This window comes from Physeter macrocephalus, chromosome 6, assembly GCF_002837175.3.
Source record: "Physeter macrocephalus isolate SW-GA chromosome 6, ASM283717v5, whole genome shotgun sequence".
In the NCBI taxonomy this organism is placed as follows: domain Eukaryota; kingdom Metazoa; phylum Chordata; class Mammalia; order Artiodactyla; family Physeteridae; genus Physeter; species Physeter macrocephalus.
Genome location: NC_041219.1, coordinates 92,698,195 through 92,708,453, shown reverse-complemented (window position 1 = coordinate 92,708,453; position 10,259 = coordinate 92,698,195). Strand labels below are relative to the sequence as shown.

General features: G+C 37.8%; 1 pseudogene; it reads left to right on the top strand.

Moving 5' to 3' along the window:
* The first annotated feature begins 1,596 nt into the window (after positions 1 to 1,596).
* On the top strand, positions 1,597 to 9,938 carry LOC102994761 (60S ribosomal protein L39-like; annotated as a pseudogene).
* The last annotated feature ends 321 nt before the right edge of the window (positions 9,939 to 10,259 follow it).

The following is a 10,259-nucleotide window of genomic DNA, read 5'->3' as shown; positions in this document are numbered from 1 at the left end:
CCCTAATTGTTAGAGAAATATAAATCAAAACCACAAAGAGATACAATCTCATAACCAATAGGATGGTTACTAGCAAAGAAACATAAAATTTTGGTGAGGATGTGGCGAAATTGAAACCATTGCACTCTGTTGGTAGGAATCTAAAATGGTTTAGCACTATGGGAAATAGTATGGCAGTTCCTCAAAAATTTTAAACAGAATTTCCATATGATCCAACAATCCAAATTCTGGGTATATACCCCAAGGAATTGAAAGCAAGGTCTTGGAGAGAAAGTTGTATAGTCAGGTTCATAGCAGAATTATTCATTGTAGCCAAAATGTTGAAGCAACTCAAGTTTTTGAGAGATGAATGGTTAAACAAAATGTGGTATATGCATATAATAGGATATTATTCAACCTTAAAAAGCAAGGATATTCTGACACAGTAAAATATGCATGAACCTTGAAGACATTATGATAAGCAAAATAAGTCAGTCATGGAAAGTACAAATACTGTGTGAATTTATGTATGTGAGGTACCTAGAGTAGTCAAAATCATAGAGACAGAAAGTAGAAAAGTGGTTACTAGAGACTGAGGGGAGAGGGAATGGAGGGAGTTCGTTTTTTATGGGTACACAGTTTCAGTTTTTTAAGATGAAATGAATTCTTTAGATTGGTTGCACAACAATGTGAATGTACTTAACAACTGAACTGTACACTTAAATTGCTAAGATGGTAAATTTTATGTATTTATGTATTTTACAATTAAAAAAAATTTTAAGACATAAAAAAAGCTTAGTAAAATAGACAAAGTAATTGACAACCAGAAACAAATAAAAGAGAAAGTTAAAATATTCTAGCATATTAGGGCAACATGGCTCCAGTGCTTAATCATTATAGTTTTCTGTCATCCAGAGCCAAAAGGCAAATAATATGATAGATTTCATAACTCTTTTACTGAAGGGGAAAAATTTCGTTCTCTGGAAGAGGTATAGTTTTCTTTGGCATAACATCTTGATTCTCATTCCTTTATAGATAACCTGATATTTTGTTCATTTGGTTTTGTTTTCACTATTCATTGAAAACTTTTACTATTTTCTCTTTATCTTTGATATGTAAAATTTTACTATGATATGTTATTTGCCCAGACTCTGGTGAACACTATCTGAAGATTTCTGTCTTGGTGGAGAATTTTCTGCTATTATTCTTTTAATTAGTTCCTCTCCTTGATTCTTTGTGTTCTCCTCTTCTGTAACACCTGCAATTCTGCAGCATGTACCATGTTGATATTGGAGTTTCTGGAGCTATTTTCCATGTCTCTATTTTTCTCTCATGTTTTATCTTTACTCTTTTGTTTTATAATCTGGGAGAATCCCTTAATAATTTTCAAAAGTCCCACTTTCTAATTGGTTCTTTAGTCATCTCAATCTTCTACTGACAATTTATACATTATTTACATATTTATCTTGGTGACTTAATTTTTGTATTTTTATTTATAGAATCCCCAATTGGTTCTTTTTAACGGTAGGGCCTTCTCATTTTGTGGATATAATATCTTCTCTTACCCCTCTGAAGATATTAATCATGACATTTTAAAATATATTTATGTGGGCTTCCCTGGTGGCGCAGTGGTTGAGAGTCCGCCTGCCGATGCAGGGGACACGGGTTCGTGCCCAAAAAAAAAAAAAAAAAAAAAAAAAAATATATATATATATATATATTTATGTATCCTATTAAGTCTGTTTATTCAGGTATTGACTTTTAAGTTTATTTGCTCTATATCTTTCATGGTGCTGCTTTCCTTATGTGGTTAATGATTCTTAGTTGAGTGTTCATCTTTGTGGTTGAGACTCCCTTCTCTCCTCTCTGTGGCTACTACTTCTATTTACTGCAACTTGGTAATGGCAAACATGGACAAAGCTCTCGAACTCCATGTCCTCATGTCTTAACTATTTTGGGCATTAATTTTCCTAGTGAAATGACACTGCAATAGCTTAAATAAGTAAAGTTCTGCAGACAGACCTCAAGTACAGTACCTAGTACAGGCCAACTTTGTTGGAGAGTATTCATGTTTCTGGAATTTCTGTATTCTTGTATATAACGAATACCTAAATTATATGCCTATTACCTTTGAAAAAATTCAATCTTATCTAGATTTACTTTTTAAATAAGCCTTGATTAATCCTTTAAGGAAACTCACAGGGTGAGAAATTAGGAGTGGATTCATGGAAGAGAATAACATTTTTGGTTAAATTTGGTAGTTCTGTAGCTACTCATGAAAGGTCGAGGGATGAAGGTGTTTGGGCTAGGTTCTGGTGGAGGTGGGTTTTTTCCCACATGTTACTCTGATGGTGAGGAGATCCAGAGGCAGAGTAAGACCTGCTATTTTAAAGCTTCAAGGTATTTTTCTGTTTCCTTGCTGGCCAAGATTTGATTTAACTTTGTACTTCTTTTCTTTTTTTTGGAGAGGGGAGGGACCTTTTAATAGGACTTTTGATTATAAAAAGGTAAAGTTGATATTCCAGACTAGACAGGGTTTCTGATCTGTATAAAAAATGCAAAATGTCATTTTCTTTGTGAGTAGAGTTGATTCCCATCAGCTGTTTCCTTTAGGAAGATTGGTGCATTCTAAGTACAAATTTAGACTATGAGCTCTGAACTCTTCTTGGGAATGTTTGTGTGTCTTGCATAAACAAAACAAGACATGAAGTCTCATCTTTACCTCTTGTTTATGAAGGAACCCTAAAGAGCGCTGGACTGCCAAAAGAACAAGAACTACCAAAACTTAACTCAAGCTATTCTCTAATGTGTTTTTGAGACATATTCTGATGTTATCATGATATCCAAATCAGTCTCAGCAGGATGGACCCGCATCCAAAATTTGGTTTGAGTGTCAAGATTGATGATGTCACACGAATACCAAGAGGGTATGAAGAGATTTATTATTACATAATGGAGGCTTTCTGGGGCAAGCAGGGCAGGCCTCCCAAGAGGCCCAAAATGGCTCAAAAGAGCAAGAAATGAGACTGGCTTTGAGTGTTTACTGTGGTTAGGGGATGGAGCCAGGGGTGAGGCTTTCCCTGCACAGGCAAAGGCTTGCATGGCTTGAACCACCTACCATCCTGAAGGAGGGAGCACCTGGACTTGCTCCATCATTTTCCCAGATGTGGGACATGAGAAGAAGAAGGAAGTATGAGGCTAACGGCGACGTACAGCCAAACATTAACCAATGGAGTCAGACTCCTTATACATGCTAAACTATAGTTCTTGTGGGACCTCTAGGACCAACTCCTTTGAATAAGAAATAGGTTCTCCTTATAAAAATAAGTTGTTTTGGACTACCCTGGTGATGCAGTGGATAGGAATTCGCCTGCCAATGCAGGGAACACAGGTTCAATCCCTGGTCCGGGAAGATTCCACATGCCGTGGAACAACTAAGCCCGTGTGCCACAGCTGCTGAGCCTGCACTCTGGAGCCCACGTGCCACAACTACTGAGCCCACGTGCCTAGAGCCCGTGCTCCACAACAAGAGAAGCCACCACAAGGAGAAGCCTGCACACCACAGTGAAGAGCAGCCCCGCTCGCCACAACTAGAGAAAGCGCACACAGAGCAATGAAGACCCAACGCAGCCAAAAATAAATAAAATTAAATCTTAAAAAAAAAAAAGGTTGTTTCAAGATGTTAACCTGGTCCAATAAAAAGGAATTCTTGGAGGTGGGCCTTAAACTGTGCTATACAATAAAGAGTTTCTTTTCTGGAGCCTCAAGGAGTTTGGCAGCTTGAGATATAGGAGGGGAGATGCCCAAGGGCACCCCTCTTGGGGTAAGAGCAGTGAGCCTTCACAACTTCAGGGCAGGCCAGGGACTGGTGAGAGAGTGTCTGGTAGGGGGCCTGTGGAGGGGCTCGAGCCCTGACCCTGAAATCATTTTCATGTGTGTTTCGAATGGTCTATGCCACAATCCTCTGCATTACACTCAAGTTTTTAGTAAAGTCTTATTAAATAGGCAGCCTGGTCCCAGCTATTATGTTGGGAAATTTAGGGACTGACCTGGACATCTGTGCCCATATCTGAAGCAGAGCAGTATAGAGAGAACTACAGCAGCAGCTGGCAGAAGACCCATCTCAAAGCAGCGAGAGGGGCCTGCAGAAAAGCTAAGCAGAGGTCAAGACCAGATGGCCAGCTAAAGTGACAGCCATCTGGGATACACTGGTGAGACATGTAAGCATGAGAGAGTATTCTCAGAGACCTGAGAGAAAGAATCGAATTTCTATAGGCAAATGGAAAGGGGATTCATGTTGTTGAAAGTTGGGCATTCAAGAGAAATGAAATGTGGGACATTTGGATTACATAAACATCAAATAAAAAATGACATGAAGATAGACTCGAAATTGTCCTGTTCTTGATAATTTAAAAAAATTTTTAATAAAGAGATTAGATGTTTTCACAAGGAAATTCACACAGTACCATTAGAACAGAATAATATTCAAGATTCTCTGTATCTTCTTCACAGACCAAAAAACTTACTTGAGGAACACAATTAAGAGTCCCTGATTGAGAGCAGCAATGAACTGTAGTGGGCAGGTGCCTAGGGTGTATAGTAGGAAATATTTAGAAACATTACATAAAATTTATATTAATCAATTGACACACAGATCAATGGAACAAAACAGAAAAGCCAGAAGTAACCCCACACAAGAACAGCCAACTGATTTTTGACAAAGATGCAAAAAGCAATTTCTGAAAAGGTAGCCTTTTCAACCAATGGTACGGGGGCAATTGAATATGCATAGAAAAAGTGAACTTTGAATTAAGTCTCATACCTTATGCAAAAATTAACTCAAAAAGAGTCATAGACCTTAATGCAAAACATAAAACTATAGAACTTTTAGATGATAACATAGGAGAAACCCTGACAATCTAAGGCTTAGTGATGACTTCTTAGACTTGACACCAAAAGAAAGCATGATGCATATTAGACTTCATCAAAATGAAAAACTTTTGCTAGGTGAAAGAGCCTGTTAAGAGGATAAAAAGACAAGCTAGAGCATGGGAGAAAATATTTGCAAACCATACATCTGACAAAGGACTCATGTCTTAAGATATAAAGAACACTCAAAACTCCACAGTAAAACAAAGAAACAAACAAAAAGACAAATTCAATTTGAAAATGGGCAAGAGACATTTCACTAAGGATATATGAATGGAAAATATGCACATGAAAAGATATTTGATATTACTTGTCACTTATGGAGGAAGTGAGCCTTAAGCCTGACCTCAGATAGTAGAACTTTATAAATTAATAGAAGGGGTGTAAAACATAAGCTGAAAAGTCCCAGTGGATCCCAACAACATTCTTTGATCTATAATTTATTTTTAAATTTTAAATTTTTTCTGCAGAAACATAGCACTATGTCTAGTATAGTTCTGTTATATATTTATATACATATATATAGTTATATATATTTTCAAATATTTAGGAATATTTGAACACTATTTCATGTTATTTAAGAGTTATTCATTTAGAAAATTTTAGGTGTGGTAATTATTTTTTAAAGTCCTTAGTATTTACTAATAAAATATTATGCCTTAGATTTGCTTACAAATAACCCAGTGAGGGATGGAAGAAAAGTAGGTGGGAAATGGATAAAAGCAAGATTAACAGAAAATTGAAAATAGTTGAAGTTGGGTGATAGGTATATATTGGCTCATTATAATATTCTAATTTCTACAACTTTGAAATTTTTCATAATAAAGATTAAAGACAATTAAAATGTATCTACATATATGTTTCTATGTGAATAGGAAAACAAAATCTGAAAAGATACATGTCAAACTATTAACCATGGATATGTCTGGAGTGTAGAATTGGAGTAGAAGGAAGGGAAATTTCTATTTTTTACTTTATAAACTTTGAGATTTTACAATGAACATACATATTATTTTTTAATTAGAAAGAAACAATGAAAATTTGAAATTTATAAGATTGCTTTTTATAATTAATCCTTTTAATTAGTTGATTATACATTCTAGAAAGTTTTCAAATGTATAAAACTTTAAGGAGTCTCAAATATTGCTAGAAACTTACAGAAGAAAAAGAATATAAAATGTATTGTGAAGCCAAACTTGAAGAACTTCTTGTCCACAACTTGATCCAGATATTATGGCTTTTTTAAAGCAAATAAAATGATCCCATTGCACTGGCTCATCCATTAGATTTACATTTATTTCTTTAAGGCACAAGAATAGAGTTGGGCAAATTACCTATCAGAAATATTAAACAATGGTCTGGAAGAATGAATTTACCTCGGCCTCAGTTCTTGAAGTTTGAGTCTTTGAAAATACACCTAATTCTATTCGTAACCACTAGGGCTCAGAGTCTTCTTTAAAATGTGAAATTAATGCATTTTAGAAAACAAAAAGATCACCAAACTTTTTGTAAGTTGGTGCTGAAGAGAAAAACTGTATCTGTGATAGTCTCTGGTCTTCTTTAAAACAAAATTCCAGGGAAATTTGTGAAAGATGGGGGTGGGTCCTCACTAAGATGCTTCTTTTATTTCCCTTTCTCCTGAGATGATTGAGAAGAATGTTGTTCCTGAAGTAAAAAGAAAACAACATTGCCCCTAGTGACGGATTTATATTTTTAATCATTAGAATGTCTTCTTCTAGAATGTTTTCCTATATTGTGGTGAGTGAACTCATTGATAAGAGCGGAGCAGAACTGAGCCCCATGCTGTATGACAGTAGGTAATGAGGCATGCAGTTTGGGGCTCTGCATTTGGATGGCTGGCACTTCTGTTTCCTTACTGATGGGTAGCTTTTCAACACAGAACTTCCTATTTTTAGATTTCCAAGGGACTTCAAGGTAAACCCAACTATTGGAGTATGCTTTGGGGGATGTTCTGACCTTTCTGTTGCCCAGTGGAAACCTTTTGGTTCTCAGTGAGTCTCTTATTTTAGCAGGCTTAAAGACTGGTCGCATCCATCAGTAATACTGACAACCTGGTCTTGTAAATACCTCCTTCCCTTGAGGCAGCATTTCAGGGGGAAATATTTATGTTCCTCTTTTCATATGCCTGCTTTGACCCAAAGGGAAGGGAGTGTCCACATATATTTTCTCTGTGACAAGGAGGTGTTAGAGAGGGAGTGTCCACCCCATCTTACTCCTGACTACCCCCCTCCCCCATGGGAAGAGGTTGGCTTATCAGACCTGATGGTTATCAGGCCACACTCTCTATTGAGTGGACCTGGCATGCTAAGGGCCGCTGCACTCATGATGCGTGTTCTCTGCTCTCATGGCACAGGGTTGCTCCTCTGGTCTCTCTGGGTCAGTACAGCCAGCAGGGCCTGCCCCTGACAAGGATGCCAGGTCTCCACTCTCCCTCTCAACCTGGACTGAGTGGGTGCATGCATCCTTTTACTTGCCATCAACTGCGACTTTATTCCCCAGGATCCTGGCTGATAGACAAAAGATGGATTGCAGGCTTAAGGCTCACTTCCTCCATAAATGACAAGTAATATCAAATATCTTTTCATGTGCATATTTTCCATTCATATATCCTTAGTGAAATGTCTCAATGTCTTTTGCCCATTTTCAAATTGAATTGTCTTTTTGTTTGTTTCTTTGTTTTACTGTGGAGTTTTGAGTGTTCTTTATATCTTAAGACATGAGTCCTTTGTCAGATGTATGGTTTGCAAATATTTTCTCCCATGCTCTAGCTTGTCTTTTTATCCTCTTAACAGGCTCTTTCACATAGCAAAAGTTTTTCATTTTGATGAAGTCTAATATGCATCATGCTTTTGGTGTCAAGATCTACTCTGTAGAATGAATCTATACCCAATTCTGGAGCTACCCATGCAGATTCACATGTGAAACCATCAGGGCTTTCCTCCAGCAGAGTGGGTGCCTTCCTTTCCCTGAGTGATGTGAGTAAACAAGCACAAGTTCTCTAGTTTTCCTTCAAAGAGAAAAGGATAAACTTATTGATATGTGTGTAGTTCCAAGATTTTGAGGAATAATTGCACAAGACAAGATTTTCAAGGGAAGGGTTTTTTTGTTTGTTTGTTTGTTGTTGCTTTTTTTAATCCCTTCATCTTCTGACAGTCTCTGTCTATGACAGACTATAGTGGTTTACAGCTAGGGTTGCCAGGGGTAGTAAAAATAAGACAAACAAAATATGATGCCCAGCTAAATTTGAATTTTGAATTTGAATAATTTTTAGCACAAGTATGTCCCATGCAGTATCTGGTAGGACATACTTATACTGAAATTATTTATGTTTATCTGAAATTCCTACTTAACTGAGTGCCCTGTATTTTATTTATAGGATTGTATATAGGCAACCCTATCTAGTAGAAGACATTCACCATAGTAGCCAAAAACTTTTTTGAAAACCCAGATGTTTATTATATAACATTTTCTTTATCACCAAGCAATTAGTAATATTCTTTCCTCTTTTCTTCCTTCCTTTAACAAATATTTCATAAGCAGGTATTACATGCCAGATACTGTTTTTTGTACTGTAATGAGATAATAAGCCAGTCAAAGAAAAAATAAATATAAATAACTCCTAAACAATGATGAAGAAAATAAAACAGGTGATGTGATAAAGAATGTCTCGGTGGGGCGGGTTACCTTAGCTCGAACGGTCAGGGAAGTCCTCCCTGAAGAGCTGGTATTTCAACTGCATCTTCAGGAGCCAGAGAGAGGCAGAAGGTTTCATAGGATAAGTTGCAGGCAGAAGGAAACCGTAAAAGCCCTAAGATGGTATATTAGTTTCTACGGCTGTTGTAAAAACCTAACACAAACTTGGTGGTTTGAAACAACAGAAATTTATTGTCTCACAGTTCTAGAGGCCAGAAGTCTGAAAACAAGGTGTTTGCAGGGCCATGCTTTTTCTGGAGGCGCTGGGGAGGATCTGTTCCTTGCCTCTCCCAGCTTTTGGTGGCTACCAGCATTTCTTGGCTTGTGTCCGATTCACTCTAATCTTCGAGGCCAGCATCTTCAAATTTTCTCCTCTGTGTGTGTCTGACTAACCTCCCTCTTATAAGGACATCATGATGGCATTTAGGACCCACCAGATAATTCAAAATAATCAGTCTCTCCAGCTGAAGACACCTAATTTAATCACAACTGCAAAAAAATTACATCCCCTTTTTTGCCATGTAAGGTCACATTCACAGATTTCAGGGATTAGGACATGGATACATTTTCTGGGGGAGCATTTTTCAGCCTACCACAGATGGGAGGGGCTCAGCACATTCTAACAGCGTGTGGAGGCAGCACAGAGAGAGGTGTGGGGCCCGTGAGGGCTGACGGGTAGGCTGGGCCTGGCAGTCAAGGTAAGGGATTCAGGTTCTAGTTCAATGTCAATGGGCAGCCAGTGAAAGATTTTAAACAGGAGACAGGGAGTGACAAGATTCACATTTTTAAAAGCATTTCTCTGGTCCCTCTGTGGAGGCTGGACATTAAGAGGGCCAAGGGTAAAAGGAGAAGGAATCATTAGAGCCATGGCGCCTGCCAGAGAAGGGCAGCCTGAGGCCTTGGTAGCTTGAATTCGAGGGGTCACAAGGGAGAGGAGGGACAAGGTTGGACAGAGGGGATAGATTTTGGAGAAAAAGCCATGAGGACTTATGATGGATTAGATCAGGAGGTAAAAACAAAACAAACAGAAAACAAAATAAAGGGATTGTATGACAGAGTTCTCCTAGGTTTGGGGCTAAAAGTTAATAAGAAGCCAAATGTTGACATTTGCTCTCTTCTCTTCTCTGCCATCCTATGTGCGGTTGAATTTGCTCCTTGCCAGGTCTTCTCACAAGACTTTCAGGATCAAGCAATTCCTGGCCAAGAAACAAAAGCAGAATCATCCCATTCCCCAATGTATTTGAATGAAAACTGGTAATAAAATCAGATACAACTCCAAGAGAAGACATTGGAGAAGAACCAAGCTGGGTCTATAAGGAGGCTCAAATATGAAGTGGCACACATTTATGTTGAGTCAAGGTCACTTGCATCTTACCATATCACAGTAGTGGGAACATCACTACTGTCTGAAAAGCCACATGTGTTTTATGGGAGAAATGGAATGGTTGGTTCTTCTTTTGTTGTCAGTGTTTCTGCACTAGTGCTTTGGCTTAGTAATAAATATGTGAAACCTTTTGTTGGAAAAAAAATGTTGACATTTGATGTACTTGGTTAAGACTCTCCGGTCTGCTCTAGGGAGAGGATTTCACACAAAGTAAAGGGAGGAGTAGGTTTTGTCCTGTCCTAAAATGCATTTG